The following is a 24,204-nucleotide window of genomic DNA, read 5'->3' as shown; positions in this document are numbered from 1 at the left end:
AAACAAGCAATGGGAATCCAGACCCTGTGGACTATGGGAGTTGGAGCCAAGAAGATCTGAATTTGACTCTGACCAAAGACATTTGCCAGGTGTTACACTGGACAAATTACAACCCCTCGGAGTTTCAATTTCCAAATGTGTAAAAGCTAATACTATTTTATTAAGTGCTTTCTATGTATCAAGTACTCTGGGTACAAAAACAAAAGGATCCTAATGTTAAGAAACTTTGAGTCTGCCATGGGAAGCAACCATACATAGAATTAATATTGCCTCTAGAGTCAGAGGGTCTGGGTGTGAATCTCACCACTATTGCTTATTTTCTTTGTGACGTTGGGCAAGTCATTCGCCCTTCCCAGGATTCAGTTTCCACATCTATAAAATAAGTATTTTAGATGGCATCTAAGACCCTTTCCAGCTCAATATCTGATTTCTTTTGGTATATAAATAATTACAAAGTAATGAGTTGATGTGTCAACAGCTATGGGGGTCAGAAAAAGCCTCAGTAGTAGCATTTGAACTCAGCTTTGGAGACAGCTGTAGAGTTTTAAAAATGAGGAAGTATGTGGTTCATTATGAAGCATGCATACAAAGCTTGTGCAAAGACATAGAGATAGAAAATGACTGTCATGAATGAGGCACCTAGAACCTAGAGCTTCCTAGAACCTAGAGTTGTATAAAAAAGGCAATCATGTATAATATGCTTAGGAAAGTAGACTCAGGATCGACTGTGAGGTATTTTATATGCTAAACAATGAAGTTTATATTTGGCCCTAGTGGTAATAGGGAGCCACTTGAGCTTTTGAGCAGGGGATTGATGGCATCAGACCTGGGTTTTAGGATTGTCAGTTTAAGACCATATGAAGGATGGACTGGAGGAGAGAGAAAAGTGAAATCTCTAGGGGATACTAATTTATAGTGAATAACAGAGTTGGTCCTTGAAAACCCAAGACCTCTTCATAGGAAAGGATTGACATTAAAATACTAACCTAATAGGACAGGTGGTTGGCACAGTGAATAGAATGCCAGGCCTGGAGTTAAGAGGGTGTGGGTTCAAATCTGGCCTCAGACACTTCTTAGCTATATGACCCTGGGTAAGTCATTTAACCCTGTTTTCCTGGTACAGAAAGCAAGGATTTAAAAAAGGTTAATGCAAAAGACTGGGTGCAAAGTGAATAAGATCCAGCCTAGGATGATGGCCCTATGAGCAGAGAAAAGGGGTCAGAAGGTAGAGATGTAGATAGAAAATCAACAAGATTTGGCAACAGATTAGAGAAGGGCATTTAGAGTTGAGGATGACTGAAATTTTGAACCTAGGTGACTAAAAGGATGAGGGTACCCTCAATGGAAATAGGGATATTAAGGAGAAGGATAGCTTTTGGAAGAAGGATAATGAGTTCTGTTTTGGATATAATTGAATTTGAGATACCTACAGAACATCTAGTTAGAAATGTTCGATAAATATTTGATGATGCAGAACTAGAAGCCAAGATTGAGCCTGTAGATAGATGGATAAGGAGAGAGAGAGAGAGACAGAGAGAGAGACAGAGACAGACAGAGACAGACAGAGATAGACAGAGACATAAAGAGAGAGAGACCGGAGGGGAGAGGGGATTGAGGAGGGTCAGAGAGAATGTCCAGAGAGGAGAGAGGAGTCAGGACAGAGCTTTGATAATGGAGCCCACAGTTAAAGGAGTAGGGTAATGAGGATGATAAAGCAGTCCAGGAAACTGTGAAGGACCAACAATATTAAGAGGATGGACAGAGAGAGCAAAAAGCAGGTTTACAAAAAACCAGAGAGGAGAAAGGAAACAGGAGGAGAGTGTTTAGAGGTATGAAATGCTACAGAGATATCAAGAAGGATAAGGATTGAGAGCAGGCTATTAGAGTTCACTCGTAACCTCAAAGAGACCAGTTTCAGTTGAATCATGAGGGGTGAAAGCCACATGGCAGGAAGTTAAGAAGTGACAGCAAAAGAAATGGAGACAATGAGAACAAACTTTCTTCTAGGAGGTTGACTGTGAAAGGATGGAGAGATGTCAGATCACATAGCCCGAGGGAATGGTACAGGCAAGTAAAAGTTGTTGTGGTTATCATTTTAGTGTCGGGAAGACTGGGAATGTTTATAAGGAGCAGGGAAAAGTCAGCATATAGGAAAAGATTCAAAATTGAGAGTCAGAAATGATTGCAAGGGCATCCTGCCAGAGAGGATGGGAGAGAATGCGATCAAGGGTATAAGTATAATGGTTATCCCTTGGTGAGGAAAAGGATCAATTCTTCATCAGCGATTGAGTAAAGGAGAGAATGTTGAGTGATTTCAAGGATTTTCTAAGAGATAGAATAGGAAAAAAGAGGAACCTTGCTGTAAATGACCTCTATTTTCTCATTACAGAATGAGGTGGGGGGCAGCTGGGTAGCTCAGTGGATTGAGAGCCAGGTCTAGAGACAGGAGGTCCTAGATTCAAATCTGGCCTCAGATACTTCCCATCTGTGTGATTCTGGGCAAGTCACTTGACCCCCATTGCCCACCCTTACCACTCTTCCACCTAGGAGCCAATACACAGAAGTTAAGGGTTTAAAAAAAAAAAGAAGACCACTTTGAGCCAGGTCTTTGCTCAATGAAGAAGAATGACTTGGGGATCTGGAAAGGATGAAGTATCTACCTCAGAGGGTGAGCATGAAATAGAACAATGTCTGTGCATTCCCTTATATACCTTAAAGTTATATATGTGTGCATAATTAATACATATGGATCCACATATATCATGACAAAGGTGCTAAAAAATTTAGTGAAGTTTTAAGTTTAAGTGACTTAAAACTGCTTTTAAAATATTTCAAATAATAATAGCTACAGATGGGAGCCTCCTTAATCTTCTTTCAGTATCTATATAAAATAGATATTTATTTATCTATATAAAAATAGATACATTTATGATATCTATATGCATCCACATATATAGGAAGAGACTGAAGATTGTGTGGGAGATATATGTATGTATACATATATATATATGAACTATTACTATATATGCATATATGCTTTGGGATTGAATGAAACAATGCAAAGAATTTGATACATCTTCAAATGCAAATAAGTGCAAGAACACGAAGGGTATGCTAAAAGTCTTAGTGCCATCTTGAGCTATAATACTTTAAAATTGCACCCAGATTTTTAGGACATGCTCTGCATCTCTGTGTGTGTGTATACATATGCACACATATGAGCTATTATTCCCTAGAACTTCATTCAATAAACTTTTATTAGGCTCTTACTATGCTAGGCACTAGATAGGGGTAGAGAGAGAGAGATCTGACCAAGTACCCCCCCTTCTAATGGAAGCAGAGGGGGTGGGGTGCTACTCACAGTCTCTCAATAGAACAACCATTCAGAGACAGATGGGAGCCTCCTTAATCTTCTCTCAGGCAGGTTAGCCTAACCTCATCCTTCAGATGCTATCGGATTTCTTTAGCATGGACAATGTCACTTTGGTCCCAAAGAGGACACACAGCCCTATGGCCGCTGATGAATAGGCCAAGAAATTGTACTTCCTTTGTGGCCATTGTCATAGAACTTCACAGGGTGTCCAATGCCTCAGAAGTGTTTGAAAAATGCTTGTTGAACTACTTCCTGATCATTGTGAATAAATCTATGAGCTCTGGGAGAGATAGCATGGTATATTCAAGACCCTGGGCAGCTTGATGTATGTAGTACACAGAGGACTGGGTCTGGAATCAGGAAGACTTATCTTTCTGAGTTCAAATCTGGTCTCACACACTTTCTAGTTGTGTGACCTGGGGCAAGTTACCTGACCCTGTTTGCCTCAGTTTTCCCCTCTGCAAAATGAAATTAAGAAGGAAATGGCCAACCGCTCCAATAACTGCCAAGAAAACATCAAATGGGATCACAAAGAATCAGAAACAATTAAACAACAACAACAACAAAATTAGAAATCCCATAGGGTAGTGGAAAGAATAACTGACACCAAATGGTCCTTTAATGTCTACAAATACTTTACATATGATATTTTAAAATTTTTAATTATAAACTTAATCAACAAAACTGAATATTTCAATAGAGAAAGTATACAAAAGAGGGCTGTATGAAGCAGTGGGCTTCTGTTGGAGTTTATTTTTAAAGTATGTCATAAATTTAACAGTGTAGAAGCAAAATTGTCCTGTTTGTGTCTCCTTCTGAAGTTTTTTTGCTTCTGTTTTTAGCACTTTTTATATTTTTCCTTTTTTTATATTTCTGTAACTAGCCACTAACTCACATGCCCCCAGCTACCAAATAGAAGTCCTCCCTCAAAAAAAAATGAGTATAACCACACAAAACAAGTCAACAAGGGGCAGCTAAGTGGCACAGCCTGGAGTCAGGAGGAGGTGGATTCAGATCTGGCCTCAGACATGTCCTACCTGTAACCGTTGGCAAATCACCTAATCTTCATTTCCTAGCCCTTGCCTTTCTGCCCTGGAGTTGTTACTAAGACAGAAAGTAAAGAACTAAAAACTTAACATGTGCCCATGCCTGAAAATGTATGTCTTATTTTTTATTTCTATTCTACCACCTGTCTGCCAGGAGGTGGGAATTAGGTTCCATCTTCAGTCTGCTGAAGTCATTGATCAGAGTCCTGAAGTCTTTCGATGTTTTCCTTTACACAGATGAACATAAAAGAGCAAGCAAACTGACTGTGGGACCCTGGATAAGTCATTCAACCACTAAATATCCTAGGCAACTTCACAAGACTATGACTTGAGGAGAAGAGGAGGACCTGCATCACGAGAGGGAGTTTCCTCATTCAGGAAACCACATATTCAACCCCTGTCCCTCTCTTTTTCTTCACATTATTGGGTAAATTTCTCCCCTGATTCCACTCATTTCATTCTGCATCTGTTCATATATATCTCCCTAGACTTCTCTGACTCTATCATATTTGTTATTTCTTATGGTGATATTCCATTACCACCCCAATTCTGTCTACCACCGTTTGTTCAGCCATTCCCCATTGGATGGACATTCATTTTATTTCTAGTTCTGTCCTAAAAACCAAAATTGCTGCTATACATATTCCTGTAGAAATGGATGCTACTACAAATATCAAACATATAAAAAACAAATACAAGTATAGAACATACAAAATAAACATAACGCACATATATCTATGTGTATGGATATGTGTATATATAAACAAAAATGTTGCTATAAATTTCATTTGATTCACCCAACACTGTGAGGCATATTATTATCCCCATTCTACAGGTAAGGAAAGTATGGCTCTGACAAAGGGAAGCAACTTGCCCAACTTCACAGTGTTAAATGTAAGAGATAGGCTACAAGCCCAGGTATCTTCCAACTTCAAGCACACCACTTTTCCCAGGAGTCGATGGCTGCTATCTATGGAATGAGAGCTGTAATAGGAGGCAGAGAGTATGACTGCATTCCCCAGCTCTGTCAACTGCATGACAGTGGGCACATTACTTAGGCCCCTAGATGGATAAATGGAGATGATTTGGAGTCAAGAAAACTTGAATTCAAATCCTCCTCAGGCATTTATTACTTATGTGATCCTGGACAAGTCATTTAGCCTCATGGCCTCTATTTCCTCATCTATTAAGGGAGCCTAATACTGGCACCTAAATAAAAGTGTTTTTTTTAAGATCAAATGAGTTGGGGGAGCTAAGTAGATAGAGTTCCAGACCTGGCATCAGGAAGAACTGGGTTCAAATCTAGGCTCACACATTTCCTAGCTATGTGATCCTGGCCAAGTCACTTAACCCCAGTTTCCTAGCCCTTACTGCTTTGGAACTGATACTTGTTTTGATTTCCACATTGGTGTCATATGGCTTAGGTGTGGTTCACCTGTGTTCATTGCAAAACAAGTATGTCTCCTTTTAAGAAGTCAGGTCTCTGAACCATTCCCCAAGAACAAAGCATAAGGAAGTTTAACCAAGATGCAGATGAATTTGGATATGGTTGCTCCAACTATGAAAAGCAGCTTACCATTTAAGATGGAGAGATTTAATCCAAAAAGAAGACCAGTGAGGAGAGAGAGCTTCCAAAGGGAAGGGCTATTTTAGTATGTTCTAAGAGTTGCTTCAGGCTATTCTGGAAGATTATCCAGGAAGTCCAAAGAAAAGACTGCCTGCTCTGAGCACTAAGAATGGTGAAGACCAGATGATTCAAGACATGGTAGGGGCAGCTGGGTAGCTCAGTGGAGTGAGAGTCAGGCCTAGAGACAGGAGGTCCTAGGTTCAAACCCAGCCTCAGCCACTTCCCAGCTGTGTGACCCTGGGCAAGTCACTTGACCCCCATTGCCCACCCTTACCAATCTTCCACCTATGAGACAATACACCGAAGTACAAGGGTTTAAAAAAAAAGACATGGTAGCTACCCACAGTAGGCTCTCAGTAAGGATTTAGTGATGAGTTGAAGAGGATGAAGAAATCTAGTGAAGTTTTGTTTTGCTTTTCAAAATAAGGGAAACTGAAAGAAATCAAATTAAGAGTTCATGTGAAATAGTTAACATTGTTAAAAAAAGAGTCACCTTTTCCCTCTGAGAATAGAGAGGAGATTTAGTGGTGGGGAAGATTTGACATGTGGATTAACCTATGTCCCATTATAAATAATTCTAGTGTCCTATTTTTCCAATAACCTCATTAATTATTAATAGTCCACTATGTGCAATACACTATGTTAGGAGCTAGGGACATACACACACTAATGAGTTCCTCTCCTATGCTTGTATTCTAATGGGAACAATATAAAAACTGATAAATTGATGCAAGAAATATACAAAGTATTTGGAGGAAAGCGAACATCTGCAACAACTGAGGCAGCAAGAGGATTGGAGATTAGAAGATGATCACTGTAGAAAGTAATATTTGAGTTGAATATTGAAGGGAGCTCTTAGGGACTCTAAAAAAATAAATGTAAGATGGAGTGTATTCTAGGCATTGGGGATGCCCATTGGGGATTCTCAACTGGAGGCAGGATGGAACAACTGTATATAAGGTATGGCAAGTAGAGTGTAGATTTGATCAGTTTGGAAACAGATTGATCATGGTTGGAGCAAATGTGGAAGGATTCTGCTATCCACCAACACTCATATTTGAACTATTGTGAAGTCACTCCCTTCAAAGCACAACTCCAATGTCACCATCATTGGTGAGACTTTTCCTGACATCCCTGGATGACAATGAACTTTTTCTCCTCTAATTTCACATAGCATTTTATCTAGATCAGAGCTTGTTTCACACCAAAAAGCAGCGCCTTTTGGACATCTTGACCCAATTGTTCCTCAAGCCTCTAAAAATCAATATGTCCAGAATACAATTCATCATTCCCCCAAAATTCTCCCCTCTTCCCAGTTTCTCTTACTGTCAAGGGTAGTATCTACCTCCCAGTCACCCAGGCTTACCACTCTTGTGTCCCTTCACTTCTCAATGACCTAACCTTACATACCCAATCAAATCTCACCATTTATAACTTCATAATGTCCTTTTTAAATCTCCTTCTTTCCACTCCCAGCCATCACTTCTCCTATTTGTCTGAGCACTCCTTAGATTTCTTTGCTAGATCATTATCTCTCCCCTATCCCACTGGTATAGATGTCCCTAAGGCTCCATTCCAGACTGTCTTCTCTCTCTAATACATCTCCCTTGGTGATCTCTGCTATTCCTGTTATTTCAAATATCATCTCTACACAGTTGGCTCTCAAATCTATATAACCTCATACCCAAAGTTTGGGGGAACAAGAGGGAACACATCCCTCAAAAAGCCCTTTCTTTCACTCATGTCCGTTAATGGAAATAAAATCTTAAGGGGTCTACAAAAATGGCAAAAGAGCTCTCAATTCCCATGCAAGCACTCAGGTTAACAATGTTTCAAGTACAAAATGGGCTTTACTACACCCAGCAGGAAATGTAAAACATGAAGTATTCATACCTTACCCCATAAACAGTTAAAAATAGCTCTGCTTCCTCCTCTAACAAGCCCTGTCTTCCCCAAGGTCCTATACAGTCCTCCAGATTTGTGGTATTTCTTTAGGATTGAGACCCTCATTCAAGGAAAAAGCACTTGTGGCTTAGAAAGAATTGGTCCTCCATTTTTGGTGAGGACCTTTCCTCTAGGGACCTATAGATCCCCGAGACTTTAAGACCGAGTATTCCCTTAAAAAAAAAAGCTGGGTTACTGGAGAGTCAATGGTTCACTGACTTATATTATTAGTAGAAGCTAAGGTCAAAGTCTGCTCTTTCTGCACTTCAGCTGGGTTAAGCACAATTTTAACATTGTCAGTGGCAATCTCCAGGGCTTTAGTTCCTCGATTCTCCCAATTCCCAGCCCTGAGGAGATCCCAGTGTCCACTTTCTCTTTTCTTACTCTTAGACTGCTTGCTGATCATTGCAAGAGAAAGTCAAAACTGGTCTGATGGGGTCCATTAATGAAGTATGCCATTGGATGTCATTCAGGCCATCACTGCTGCTCTGGCAACCCTTTTGTTCATTCCCTGATTCCTTGGAGCCTTCCCCACAGCAGCTGCTTCAAGCCTCTTCTATTCTCCTCAAAATGTCAAACCTTCCTCTCTAGCCCCCAAAATCTCATTTTTAGCAGAGAATTGACTAAGATCAAAGCCTTTGACATGGATTCCCCTCAACCCCATATCTGATTGTCCCAAAAATGTTTCTACCTTAAACCTCCACACCTTCTTCCTTCCTGCTTCAGAGGAAAATGTGTTTTCCTTCTTGTCTTAGGTTAGCCCTCTACCTGTATCCTCAATTCCATCCCCTCAAGGATGTTACTCCAATCATTCTCTTTATTTTGATATTTCATCCTCTCCCTCTCAACTGCTGCCTTTCCCCCTGACTAACATGTGCTCAGGTCTTTCCAAGTCTAGAAAAGTCTTCCTTCCATCTTGCTGATGCACCTTAAGGTCTTTCTTTCTTTTCCCTGAAAATTTTGTCAAACATACCACCTCCCCTCATACTCCAAACCCCCGAAATCTGGATTTTTCCTGTTCTATTGAAACAGTTCTTCCTATGGTTCCTAATATCTTTAAAGATGAATCCAGTCATCTTTGCTAAGTCTTCATCCTCTTTGACTTCAGTACCATTTGTCATTGTTGATCGCATTTCCCTGCTTGCTACTATCTCCTTCCTTGGCTTCTATGATGTTGGCTTTTCATTGTTCCTCTCTTTCCTCTCTGACCACTCTTCTCTGTCTCTTGCTAGTTCCTCATCTCTTTCCTGCTCACCAAATGCAGGCATAATTCAAGGCTCTAATCCTCTTACTTCCACCACTTACTCCATCCCTCTGCAAGTCCATCCATTCCAGGAGTGTTAATAATAAAATGTCTCTGTCAGATGACTTACAAAACTGTATCTCTGGCTCTCTCCTGGACTCTAGGCCCATATTCCCTAAGGTCTGGTGTATATTTCGACTTGGATATATTGTAATTACATCAAACTCAATGCATCCAAAACAAATTCAACTTCTTCCCATCCTAAACCTGTTCCTCCTTCTGATTTCTCTGTTTTAGTCCTCCTAATCACCCAGATATGAAGCCTCAGAGTCATCTTTGAGCCTTCAACATCTAATCATTAAGCCTTGACAGTTCTATCCCTAAAATACCCCCTCATGTTTCTTCATATTACAGGTGATGGGGAGACTCTTATATAGATTTCTAGCTGTTTTTTAGTATCATGCTAGATACTACACAGAAGGAATGGTATAGATCTGGGTCCCAGCCCTCTGGAGACTTCCAACAGATCCAGATCCCTCCATGCAGGACCTAGAACAGTAGAAACACTAAATCAAGAACATGAATTGACCTGGAATAAGAGACCTAATCCTAGTTCCAGCTATGCCAATGACTTTTTTTCTACAACCTTTACATTCTGTGATAGTATTAATTCAAAGACAGAAGAATGGCAAGGGCTAGGTAATGGTGGTAAAGCGATTAGCCCAGGTCACACAGCTAGGAAGGGTCTGAGGTCACATTTGAATCCAGGTTCTCCTGACTTCAGGCCTCTGCCAGTGACTTTCCATGTGATCTTTGTCAAGTCATTTTCCCTTTTGGTTCTCAACTTCATAGGTTTGTGGGAGAACCATATAAACTATTTAGTCTATCCCTTTCTGCCGATGAGAAATCTGAAGTCCAAAGAAACTAAGTAATTTGTCTAAAGTTAGTAAATTCATCACTCCCATGTCCTTTTTTAAAAACCCTTAACTTCTGTGTATTGGCTTATAGGTGGAAGAGTGGTAAGGGTAGGCAATGGGGGTCAAGTGACTTGCCCAGGGTCACACAGCTGGAAAGTATCTGAGGCCGGATTTACTCCCATGTCCTTTGATGCTAAATGTATCCTTCTGTCAAAGGAACTCAACCAGATGATTTTAGATGGAGAATTTCTGATTTCTGATTCAAAGTTTTGGAAACTCTGAAATTCTACATTCAATATAATGTATGACTCTACTCAGGACTGAATTAGATACATAACTCACACATACATGGAGAATTTCTATGTACCAGAGTTTGATGTTGGGGTTTGGAAGTGGCCACCTTCTTTGATCAATCTAGAAAGATTTTTTTTGGAAGAGGAGAGATTTCAGCCACAATGAGAAGAAAGGAGGACATCTGGTCAGACAGGGGGGAGAAGATGCTTGCAAACAAACCAAAGATCTAACTAGATTGTCTCCTTAGTGTCTGATGTGGGGGGAGGTGGGGCAGGAGATTGGTAGTCAAGCCAACATCAAGGCAGAATCTAAGAGTCTATCCCTTTCCTGGGCCACCAACACCACCAGTGCTGCTTCTATTATTTCTGAGGCATTGTACAGGGAGAGCTCTGCTCTCTCTGCTTGCCAAGTCAGAGAATTGGGTGAGAGGTGAAGTGGGCTCTTTTTTTCCTTTCCTTTTTTCCCTCTCCCACAAGAAGTTCTCTAAGCATGCTTTTGTGCGTCCCAGATGTTTCTGCCTTTGTTCCTATTTAATCCTCCTTATTTATCGCTCTCTTGTACCTGTTTATTATTTTCCATTTTTCTCTGGCAGCTCAGGCTCACTGCCTCTGCCACTGGGATCTTATCAGCACACTTAGGTGAACACAATCGAGGCTGCTGTGTTGTCATCCAGCTTTGATATGAAAGGGCCAGAGAAGAGAAGAAGAAAAAGAATGAGTCAGAACAAAATACCCAAATGGATTTAAAAATAAACATGAATGCCACTGCCAGGCCCCCTCAGAAAGAAAAAATTCTGAAAGCCTTTAGTGGAAAAAACAATGCAATCCCTGTCCCTCACACTCGGCTAATACCTCTCTCCATCAGAGATGGAGGATAAGCTATGCAAAGGGAGACCTTGAAGGTTCACCACCACTCAACAGTCTCAGGTCTCCAGACTTGGGGGTGGGGGGATGTCTGCTTTGGAAGGATAGGAAATGAGGGCAAGGGCATCAGAAATGATGTCATACAACTTCCCTTTACTGGACTTAAGGGTACTAAGCCCAGAACTTTAATAATAATAAATGTGTTTTCATTCATTTGTTTAATCACATAAATGTGAGTCCCTGTTAATGAATGCTCATACCTAGTACTTTAAGGGGGCAGCTAGGCAGTGCAGTGGTTAGAATGCCAGAACTGGAGTTAGGAAAACTCATCTTCCTGAGTTCAGATCTGGTTTCAGACACTTGCTAGCTGTGTGACCCTGGGTAAGTCACCTAACCTTATTTGCCTCAGTTTCCTCATCTGTAAAATGAGCTGGAGAAGGAAAGGGCTAATCACTCTGTATCTTTGCCAAGAAAACCACAAAAAGGAGTCACAAAGAGTCAAATACAACTGGAAAATGACTCAACAGCAAACACTTTATGGTTTGCAAAGCATTTCTTCTTTTGTCTTCATAAGAATACTGGTAGATATGCTCTATTATTTTTATTTTATGAGGAAACTGAGGTTAAGGGAAGTTGTGATATGTCAAGGGTTGCACAGCTAGTAGATATCAGAAATAGAATTCAAACTCAAGTCTTCATGGCTACAAGTCCAGTTTCTATCCACCATTTCGCCCTAACTATTTCTGCTCAGTATTTTGAGGGATAAAAGGCAATTGAGAAACAAGGATCATCAGGGTAAGTTGGAGGACATTAAATTCTTGTCTGGCCTTGGGATCCTAGAGTTACAGACCTAGAAGGGACCTTAGGTGTCCAAGGTCTCCATTCCAAGCCACTTCAGTCCTCATCCCCTTATCTAGACTTGAGAAGGCCCAGAGAAGTTAAGGGATGCTGAGGTAGTGAGTGTCAGAGTTAGAATATGAACCCAACTTGAGTTCAAATTCAGCCCAATTCTTTCTGAGGCCCAGGACCTCAATATATAAAATGAAGAATTGGACTACCTGGTCTCTGAAGTCCTTTCCAATAAACATCGTTCCTATGGCCCTGGGGAAAGGTGGGTCAGTGCCAGGCCTGAGTTACTGGGAAACATATCTCATACTGTGACTGTAACCCCTAGAGGAAAGAATCAGACCTGCTGGTCAACCCTAATGGACTGTGCATAAGAACAGTATGGACCAGGGGAAGCTCCTAACACTCCTGTTGCTAGATGGCTGAGAGAAGGCCCTGACATGGGTGAGGGGGGCTCAGGTCTTCTCTCTTACCCCAAATAGGCCACAGAGTAGGTCTCCATTCCAGAATAGGACCGATATCATTCTGGATCTGAATCAAAGGGAGTACTTGAATACATTCATATTCTAAGATTATCTGGGGGAGACACAGCTAGATATGTGTGATAGGAATTAGAGGAGGGGCAGGAGGAGGCTGAGTAGGGGGATAATATACTGCATTTAACCCATCTCAAGGAATGTCCCGTTAGCTTCAGTAATGGAAAGTACAGGGGACAAGCAGCCTTTAGAGGATGAATGTTCTTGAAGGTCCAAGACTCTAAGAAGCTTAAGATAGATTAAATTTTTTTTGCATGTTGCTCTAAACATCTTTATTTTTGTCCTTCATTTTTTCTCATCACATTGTACCATGGAACCCCTGGTGTAGAAGACATATGGTCCTTGAGTGAAAGGCACAGGCTTCCCTTAGGGCTTAGAGGAAACTCTCTTGTCTATACTCCCTGATGCAGTAGACAGAATCAGAGTGACCAGTTTGCTTCCATTTCTTCCCCCAGAGGCAGAAGCACTGAGGTAGTAAATAGAGTGTGGACTTTGTGTCAGAAAGGCTTGGGTTTGAATCTTGCCTCAGACAGCACTTCCTAACTGAATGATCCTAGGTGAGTGATTTAATCACTCTCAGCCTCAGTGCCCTTATCTGTAAAATGAGGATAATTATATCACCTAACTCCCAGGATCAAATAAGGAAATATTTATAAAGCACTTTGCAAAAATCAAAGTGCTATCTAACTGGTATCTATTATTTTTAATCATAACAATTATTAATAAGATAACCAGGGCATGTATGATAAGAGGAGAAATTAAGAATATCCCTGACTCTAACCAAAAAGTAACCTCTCCAGATTATCTTCCTGGAGGTTAAATCCTTCCATGAATCTTGGTTATCATGTGATTTAGAACTGGAAGGGATGTTAGAAATCATCTAATTTAATTCCCTTATTTTACAGAAAAGGAAACAGAGACACAGTGAAGTGATCTCCCCAAGGTCACATAGATAGTACCTAAAAGGTCCCTAATATGAATCCAGGTCTTTCTTTCCTTTCTTCCTTCCTTTCTTTCTTCCTTCCCTTCTTCCTTGCTTCCTTCCTTCCTTCTTTTTTTTAAACCCTTAATTTCCATCTTAAAATCAACACTCTGTATTGGTTCCAAGGCAGAAGAGTGGTAAGGGCGAGGCAATGGGAGTTAAATGACTTGCCCAGGGTCACACAGCTAGGAAGTGTCTGAGGTCATACTTGAACCCAGGAATTCTGGGTATCTAGGCCTGACTCTCAATCCACTGAGTCACTTAGCTGCCCCACCTCACCCCCCAACAGAATTCTTTCAGCTTCATAATCAACATTGTTTCCACTACAATGAATCTTGCTTTTGAGACAGAGGATCAGTTTGATATTCTTTCTCTGTTACTAACTACCTGTGTGATCTTGGATATGGATTATGCCATCTTGGTTTAAACCATCTTTATACATGTTTTCTTTAATTATAAAATTAGGGGGTAGGCCTAAGTGTCCTCCAGGGTACCTCTTATCTCTAAATCTATGATCCTGTGACCTCAGAGACCTTCCTCTGGGTCTGCAGAAGCCCCCTGTTAAAAATAAGTGAAACACCTTAGAGGGGAGAAGACCTTAATTAACCTGCATTAGCACAGATCAGTTTGTCTGCTTAGCTAGGAGCAAGACAAGGTCTTTTCAGCCCTGATGGGGGCATGTTGGGCAAAAAGACATGGCATGTAGAGCTTTGCCAGAAAAGACCAACTAGAAGGAGGTAACTTGACAAGGACTCTAGGCAGGAGATCCATTTGAGTGTCCCAAAGCCAGTCCTGACATTTTTGTTTCCCTCTTCAAAAATTTTCACTGGCTCCCTCCCTTATACCACTAAAATAAAACCCAAACATAGTTTGACCTTTAAAGCCCTTCATAACCTGACTCCATTCTATCTTTCCAGACTTATTTCACATTATTCCTTTTCATCCACTCTACATTCCAGCCAATATTCCACAAACTTGTCATTGTATCTCCCATCTCTGCTTTTCCACAGGTCTTCCTTTATGCCTACGGTGCCCTCCCTACTCATAAGAATCCCTTTTGTAATCACAATTTTCCTACAAGGTATGATACAGGTGCTGCCTTCCTATGTGAAGATATTTCTGGTCTCCCCAATCACTAATATTCTCTTCCTCTTCAAGAATCTTGTAATTATGTATATGTTTATAGGTTGTATTTCTCCAAAGAGTATATAAGTTCCTTGAGAGGGGGGACTTTTACATTTTTATCTATGTATTCCCAGTGTCTCACACAGTGCCTTGTACCTAGTGGGCACATAATCGGTGTTGTTGAGTTGAGTTGCCCAGCAAGAAAAGAGACAACTCATGAGAAAAAGGGATAGAGCCATTTCTTATGAAGTAGAACCTGAATCTGCTGGTGACATCCCTCTCTTAATCAAAAACCTTCCATGGGGGGCAACTGGGTGGCTCAGTGGATTGAAAGCCAGGTGTAGAGATGGGATCCTGGGTTCAAGTTGGGACCAGATGGGCTCTAGGTTCAAATCTGACCTCAGACACTTCCTAGCTGGGTGACCCTGGGCAAGTCACTTCACCCCCATTGCCTAGCCCTTACCATTCTTCTACCTTGGAACCAAGACACGGTATTGATTCTAAGATGGAAGGTAAGGGTTTAGGGAAAAAAAAACCTTCCATGCCCCCCCCCATCATGTAGCAGAGAAAGGTAAAATTCCTCAGCCTTGCATATATGGTCATCTACTGTCCAACTTATCATTTAGGATGCCTTCTCAGCCTTCCTTGGAAATAACATAGTTAACAACACACCAAGTTAGCTTCAAGCTGTTTAGAATTAATGGGGAGAACAGAATAATAGATCTCTCTTTCAATCAGCCCCAGGCAGTGAACAGAGCCCCAGTGAGTCATGGCAACTGGATTGAGGAGATGATTTTTTTTATTGTTATCATTATGAACAGGGCAAGACCCTCTTGATTCAGAATCAAAGTGTCCCTTGGAAAAGGCATCTTCAGACTTAGATATCAGACATAGCTGGTAATGCCAGGGAGAAGATACAGCTTCTAATCCACTGGGGGGAACAGAGGAGCAGAACTGGATACTCGGAACTAATCCATAAGCAAGCATTTGTTAAATAGTGACTGTGTTCGGGGCACTAGGGATACAGTGCATTGATGAAAGCCCCTACCCACAAGAAACTTCCATGTAATTCTACACAAAAGTATATACACTAAATATAAATATAATAAAACAATACACTAACTATGCACAAACATACAATAAAACAATATGATAAATACAATGATTGTGCTCAAAAGTATATATAAGATAAATACAAAGTGGTTTTTGGAGAGGGGCTTTAGCATCTAGGAAAGACCAGGAAAGGTATGTTGCAGGTAGTTGAGCTTTGAAGGAACATAGGGAGCACAGAAGAGGTGAGAAGGGATTGAGGGACGGCCTGTGCAAAGACAGAAAAAGGAGACAGGATAGCAGAGGTGAAGAATAACAGAGCTTGGCTGCACAATAAAACGTGTAAAGGGGAATAAGGTTTAATACATTGGAAAAGGTAAGTTAAAGACAAGTTATGGAAGGAATTCATCTTTGATCCTAGAACTAAAGGAGAGTCACTAGAGTTTGGCCTCCTGGCTGTTCCACAAATAAGAACTCCATCTCACTTCATCTGCCTCCAGACATTCTCTCTGACTGTCCCCTGTGCCTGGAATGCTCTTCCTCCTCCACTTCTATGACTGAGCTCTATGGTTTCCTTTTTGCTGTTGTTCAGTCATTTTCAGTATATCTGACACTCTGTGACCCTGTCTGGGGTTTTCTTTCTTCTTCTTTTCTTTTTAATTGGGGTTTTCTTGGCAAGGATATTGGAGCGGTTTGCCATTTCCTTCTCCAGCTCATTTGACAAATAAGGAAACTGAAGCAAATAGGGTGGGTGAGGTCACTTGCCCAGGGTCACACAGCCAGTAAGTGTCTGAGGCCAGATTTAAACTCAGGAAGATGAGTCTTCCTGACTTCATGCCTGTCACTTCATCCACTGTGTCACCTAGCTTTCCCTCTGGCTTTCAAGTCCCAACTAAAATTCCACCTTCTCCAAGAAGTCTTCCCCAACCCCGCTTAATTTCAGTTCCTGTCCTCTGTTAGTGATCTATTTCTTTTAGTTAGCTCATTTTGTATATATTTGTTACATGTGGTCTCCCCATTAGATTGTGAACTCTTTAAGGGCAAGGACTTTCTTTTTTCTCTTTTTGTATCCCCAGCTCTTAGCATAGAGCCCTGCATGGAATAGGTGTCTAATGAATATTTTTTGATTGATGAGTGATGTGGTATGCTCTGCATTTTAGGAATATTACCTTGGCACTCCCATGGGCATGGATTGGAAAAGAAGTAACCTAGAGGCAAAAAAAAAAATGAGATTATTGCAACAGCCCAGGGAAGAGATGATGAAGGAACGGTGAGCTCCCTGAAGGCAGGGACAATTTCACTTTTGTTTTTGCAGCCCCAGGGCTCTGACCTGTCCTTCCATTAATAAATGGAATTTGACTGATTGACAAAAAGGAACATCACTCAAAGCATGTGGATTGCCTAGAGCAGAAACAGGGCTACTTAAATGTTATTATTATTATTGATATAGAACCATAAAAATTTGTGTGATGGGGGCAAGATAAAGCATACACAAATTATAATTCAAAATGGATCACGACCATTTAATGGAATAGATATAAAACTGATCTTGGACTTAGGAAGTCTTGGGAAGACCTTCCTCTGCTACAATCTAACAGAGTGACCTTAGGACACAAGTCTGAGATCTTTCCCTTGACATTGTTCTCTTCTAGTCCATTGAAGGAAGAGAGAAGAAGCTTAGCTCTGTTCTCTCCTTTAGGTGGATCAGAAGCAATCCTCTACCCTCTTTAAGTGATCCCCTCCTTCCCTATAGCAGGCCCCACAATTGAGCCTAGACAGCTCTTTATCGGTGATCCATTCATTTCTATCTTCCTTTCAGGAATAATCATGGTTGTCTCCGATTTTTAGAATTATTGTTAAGAATTCCATTTTCATTACACAGGAGTCATTTTGGATGGATTTGTATTTCTGTACTGTGCTAAGAATTTCCCCTTACAGTCTGTGCTTCATAATCCCCATTAAATACCTCTCTTTCTCATGCCTTTATCTAATGTCATTCATCTTACCAGATGCTCTCCTGGTATCGGGATCAAACTGGAAATGAACCTCAGAGGCTGTCTGGTCAATCATCTCATTTTACAAATGGAGTCCATTAATACCATGTCAACCCTCAGTCAATTAAAAAATATTTATTAAGCAACTATTACATACCAGGCACTGTGCTAAGCCACTGAGGACACAAAGTCCCTGCCCCCAAGGAGTTTACAATCCAGTGGGGGAGACAACATGCAAATAAACACATTATTTGTTTGGGTCCATTGGCCATGGTCACAAAGGTCAAAAAGGGGCAGATGTAGGGTTTGAACCCAGATCTTTTGGCTCCTTCCATTATACCTCTCTACTCAAAAGAATAGTGGGCTACAGAATGCATAGTAACTCTTCAATCTCTTCTCCATGCTCAGTTGTTCTATACTCAAAACAAACTACTTTGGGTTGTCTTTCCAACCTTTGCCTTTGCACCTCCCTTCTTCACTTTAGGGCCCAGCTCAGGCACCACTTCTTCCATGGAGTCTTCCTTGATTCCTCCAGTCAAAAATAAATCCTCTTTCCTCCAAAATCCCAGACATTATATGTGTTCCCTTTTCTTATGGTTGTTACTATAACACAAACACCTATATAGGATTTTAGCTTTTACAAAGAGCTTTCCTCATGGGAATCCGATGAGGCCAGGACTCTGGTTATCAGTATCACTCATGTTACAAATAGGAACTCTGAGACCAAGCTAATGAGACAGAACTAGGACTAGGACCTGGGTCTTCAGGGCTCTTTTCACATATCTTAGATGCTTTTGCTGTGTATGGGGCCACTTGGCTAAAGAATCTCTCTCTACTAATGCAGGGCAGCATCTTCTTTGCCATTTATAATCTTAGAGAGTTGGTCAGGGCACCAAAACGTTATGTGACTTGCCCCAAAGTCTCACACAGTCAGGTTGTTTCAGAGGAAGGCTTTCCCAGGTCTTCCTCAGTCCAACATCAACTCTGTATGTATTATGTTAAACTGTCTCTACTGATTGTCATGATCTATTTTGAAATCTAGGTATTTGTGTACATTTTATCCTGCTTTTATGGTTCTGTTTATACTAATAATAATAGCATTTAAATAGTCCTTTAAAGTTTTTAAGGTACTTTAGGTACTTTATCACATCTGATTTTTCCAATAACTCTTTGAGGTAAGTGCTACCATTACTATCCCCATTTTATAGATGAGGAAACTGCGGTGGGAAGAGGTTGAGATTTGTCCATGGGCACACAGTAAATAAGAGTCATCTAACTGCCTATAAGGTTAAGAGATGGAAAAAAACTTACATTCAACCCCATCCTCCTTCACTTTGGACAAATGAGGAAACTGAAGCCAGGAGTTAAAAAAATTCTTTGCCCAAAGCTCCACAATTAGGATTTGAAAGTTAGAAAGAAAACTTAAAGGATCATCTAATATAACCCCACCTTTTGAAAAATGAATTCTTTGAAGCCCAGAGGGGGGGAAATTACTTGCCCTACATCACATAAATCAGAAGCAGCAAAGCAAATATTCAAATTCAATATTCCAACTCCAAAATGCATGCTTTCCCCAACATATTTGTATTCTTCTCAGCATGTAGTTAGGACCTTGAACACAGCAGCTACTCAAAAAATGTTCTTTGAATTCACTTCAGTTCAAAACTCCCGATAGCCCTATGCAGAAGAAGATTCCCTGAATTAGGGACCAAGAGCCCTGACCCCTCGTTCCCTTACCTTTTCTCTCCTTGCTACTAACTGCCCATGTGAGGAAAAGGAGAACAAGTCCTTTCCCCTCTCTAAGCCTCAGTTTCCTCAAATGTAAAATAAAGGACTAGAGGGTGTTTAAAGGCCATTCTAGTTTTAGATATTCTAGCTGTCAGTAGCTGGGGCTCTATGCCAAGAGGCCGACTGAGTGGTACAGCTTGGCCCTGGGTCTCTAATGTGGCATTAACCACATGTCCCCCTCCATAGCCTCCACCTCCCCTAGCTCCAGCTCCAACAGAGTCTTCCATACTACATGCGGGGAGGTGAGCCAAGGCTTGCCAGTGGCAGCTCTAAGGTATCACTGTGCTCCTGCCGCCTCCGGTGGGGGCTCTCTCTGTCTGGCAGGCAAGATCAGCATCAATCCTCACTCCAATCAAACTTCTGAAACATGCTCCAGTGGTCTGGAATTTTCTGCTAAATAAGGTGTTATTAACCCAGCAGCTCCCCAGCTCTGGCTCCGGGATGAACAAGGTGGAGGCTCCAGTCATTTCTCACTGATGAGCTTCACTTAAAGAACGATTAATAGACACTCCGGTAGCCAGCCAAATGCACAAACCTGTGACCTTTCAGGATCCTCCAAACTGCCTACTCATTTCAAATCCCAAATGTATTCTCTGCCGCTCATACTCACTTTCCTTCCCAGGAATGGAGCTATATAAGACATTTAAGCTGGAAGGGATCTCAGAGACCCTCTAGTTCTGCTTCCAAGTTTTGCAAGTGAAATCACTGAGGTTCTGGGGCTTGAGAGACTTGCCCAAGGTCATAAAGCAAGGCAATGACAAAGCCTAGACTAGAATAGCATAAGAGGGTCATAGATTTGGAGCTGGGAGGGACCTTAGAGGTGATTTAATCCACCTCTTTTTAAACCCTTACCTTCTATCTTAGAATCAATATTGTGTATTGGTTCCAAGGCAGATGAGTAGTAAGGACTAATCAATGGGGACTAAGGGATTTGTCCAGGGTCACCCAGTTAGGAAGTGTCTGAGGTCATATTTGAACCCAGGATCACCCATCTCTACAGAGCCATCTAGCTGCTCCTTCCCCCCCCCCCCACACACACACCCCATTTTTATAGGTGAAAAAACTAAGGCTTGGGGAGATCAAGAGACTTTCTCAAGGTCACATAGCAAATCAATGACAAAGCCTAGACTAGAAGAGCATAAGGGGGTCATAGATTTGGTACCTTATAGGTGATTTGATTCCCTCCCCCCTTATTTTTACAGGTGAGAAAACCAAGGCTTAGGGAGGCCAAGGGATTTACCCAAGGTCATGCAGCAAGATAATAAGAAAACTCAGATGAGAATAAGATGATAGATTTAGGGCTGGGAGAGACTTCAGAGACCATGTAATGTACAGAGAGTTAGAGAGGTTAAATGTTAAGCTCAAATGGCATACAGATAATAAGAAACAGAGCCAAGATCTGAACCTACATTCCCTGATTCCAAATCCATTATTCTTTCTACAGATCTGGGCTTTCTAACATTCATAACTTCTCCTTAATAAAGTCTTCATTGAGCATCCTTTATATATAGGAATCTGTTGTGTATAGACAATGTTCAAGAGCACCATGGCATCACAGAAAGGGCCATGGACTTGGGATCATGGGTGACCTTGGTTCAAATCCTGACTGACATTTCAGACCTGGGTATTGTATAAATGGAGATTTTGAACCTTTGACTGCATCTCCCATAAGTCCCTTAGCATTTCCCAAAATTCCCTTTAATCTTTCCTGCACCTCCATGTTTGCATGGTCGCGTTATTGTTTTGTGGCTGGCTGTAACTCCACCCTCTTCTTCTTTTGCTCTGGTAAGCGGGCTGGTTAGTACCCTTTTAGCTAGTATTTTTTGTTAGTTTATTACTAATAAAAATTTACAAATATAATGTTTAGTATTTTGTATATTAACTTTAATCTCCACAGTATATCATTTAACCTTTACGAACCTCAGTTTCCCATCTTTAAAAAGAGGAGAATAATACTTGTATGATCTCCCTCACAGGGTTGTCATGATGAAAGTGCTCCATAAACCATAAATTGAGCACACTATGGCTTAATATTTTATGATCTATGGGTAGAATGTACTCTCCTTGAGGGCAAGGACTATTTTCTTTTTCCTTTGTATTTTCAGAAACTAACACAGCGTATGACACATAAAAGAAATTTGTGTTGATTGGATGACTTTGGGAAAATTACTTGGCTCTTCTGAGTCTGGCTTTTCTCCTCTGGAAAATGGGGGGTACTGAATTCCATTACCCTAAAGTCCTTCTGCTCTAAATCTATGGTTCTAAGTGTGATTTAACTATTTTTATGCTTTTATTATTTTTAATTAAATTTTATATTTACTAAATATTTTTACCAGACCTGTAATTTTATTTGTTGAGTAATGACCTCCCTCTACTTGAGTTTAGCATCTGTGCCATCTTAGAGAGTTTTCTAGGGCACAGAGAGGTGCCTGACTTGACCAGTCATATGTATCAGAGGCAGGATTTGAACCCAAGACTTCCAGACTCCAAGGCCAGTTCTCTATCCATTAATTATAAGTGTATTTGTAGAACCCTACCCCAAATTTGACTACATATGCTCACTAGCGTTCCCTATATCCAGGGACTAGCTAGGTGGCTTAGTGGATGGAGAGTCAAGTTTGAAGATGGGAGGTGTTGGGTTCAAATATGACCTTAGACGTTTCCTAACTGTATGATCCTAGACAAGTCACCTAATCCTTATAGCCTCACCCTTACCACTCTGCTGCCTTAAAATTGATTCTTAGTATGGATTCTAAAACAGAAGATAAGGGTTTAAAAAAACAAACCTTTTCAAAGTGGGCAGAGGGATGTGGATGATGGAGGCAGAGGTGGGGAAATTGGATGCCTGTAGCTAGGATGGAGGTCTTTTGAATGGGAAGAGCCTTGGGATGGGACATGGGCCTTCCCACCCCTGAAGATCAACCCCACAGTCATCTTTAGAGCAGGACAGGGAAAGAGGGAAGGGGTGAGCTGACTGGGTTTCTCAGCCAAACTTCTAACTTGTTCTTAATAACAACAGAGAGTAGTAAAGAAAGGTCAGAAACTGTACAGTTTGACTCACAATATTCTCCCATTTGGCTTGGTGTTCTTCACTTAAATAGTGAAATATCTAGGATATTTAGAATACAATATATAATATATACAATACACAATATAATATATACAATATGCAATAAATATAGAAATATCTAGGATACAAGAGGTTAGGTTAGCTTTCGGTTATCCATGCCAACAGTAAGGTGCTAATTTATTCTGGGCCATGAGGTTGGCTGGACAGCCTGCTTCCCATTTACCTTCCTGATTCAGTTTTGTCTTGAGTGATAGTAAAATATGTTTGTCTCATCTGAACAGAAACCAGAGGGAGAAGAAAGGGTGGCAAGCTCAACCAGGAACAGGAATGGAGAAAGAAGGGTAAATTTTGGAGAGTGACATTCAAGGAGGAGACAGAGAAAGAGCTCTAGTTTGGGAGGCAGAGGACCTGAGTTCAAATGTTGACTCTGCCAACTGACTACCTATGTGAAAATGAGCTCCCTTATGTGGATCCTAGATTCCTCGTCCTTTAAAAGAAAGAATTCAATTGGTGATCTCAGCAAGGTGGCTCAGTAGAGACAGCATTAGACTTGGAGACTTGAGCTCAAATCCTACTTCAGATGATTAACTGAGTGACCCTAAGCAAATCACCTCATTTCTCTCCATCTCAGTTTCCTCACCTATAAAATGGGGATAATAATAGTACCTATCTGTCAGGATTTTCGTGAGGATCAAATAAAATAACATTAAGTAGAGCACTTTACAAACCTTACAGTGTCATCACTCTCATTTCTATCCAGTACTCTGGGGTTCAAAGCACTTTTCTATATAGCAACCCCTTGACATAGGGAGTCTAAGGATTCAGAATCAAAGTTTCGGAGCTAAAAAGGAAGGGCCTCTAGTGCCTCCCCAATCTGAAGGGGAGCCCCCTCAATCAAGTCCCAGGCATCTGCTTGAAAATGTCTAGCGACGGGGAGCTCCGGGCTTCTTGAGGCAACAGATTTTATTTTGAGAAAGCTCTAAGTATCCTTAGATACTTATAACCAGCCCAAATCTGCTTCCCAGTAACTTCCACCCCTTCACTGCTTCCATTTCTGCCTTGTAGGGCCTTATTTCTTTCCTTCATGGCAGCCACTCAAGGGCTTGAAGATTTAGTGCCCGGTTATTGTCCCCACATTACAGATGGTAGCTGGGGTGTAGCAAAAATAGCATTCAATGTAGAATAAGAAGAGCTGAGTTTGAATCTCATCTCTGCTGTGTGAAGTTGGGACAAATTAGTTCACTTCTCTGACCAAAATTCCCATTTCTATAAAATAAGACAATATGAACTAAATTATCTCTAAAAATCCCCTTGATCTCCAAAGCCTGTGGAAAAGGCTCAGAGAAAATAGGCTTGCCTATGATTTCACAGCAAGAGAGTGAGGGGAGCCAAGATTCACACCCAAGTCTCCCAATTCCAACACTAGCCCTCTTTCCATCATACCAGATTAATAATTCCCCGCTAACCTCACATCCACATTCAGTGCTAGAGCAACTCGAAGCTAGC

This window comes from Gracilinanus agilis, chromosome 3 (assembly GCF_016433145.1).
Source record: "Gracilinanus agilis isolate LMUSP501 chromosome 3, AgileGrace, whole genome shotgun sequence".
Lineage (NCBI taxonomy): Eukaryota > Metazoa > Chordata > Mammalia > Didelphimorphia > Didelphidae > Gracilinanus > Gracilinanus agilis.
The sequence above is the reverse complement of the archived record's forward strand: the minus strand, read 5'-3'. Positions refer to the sequence as shown.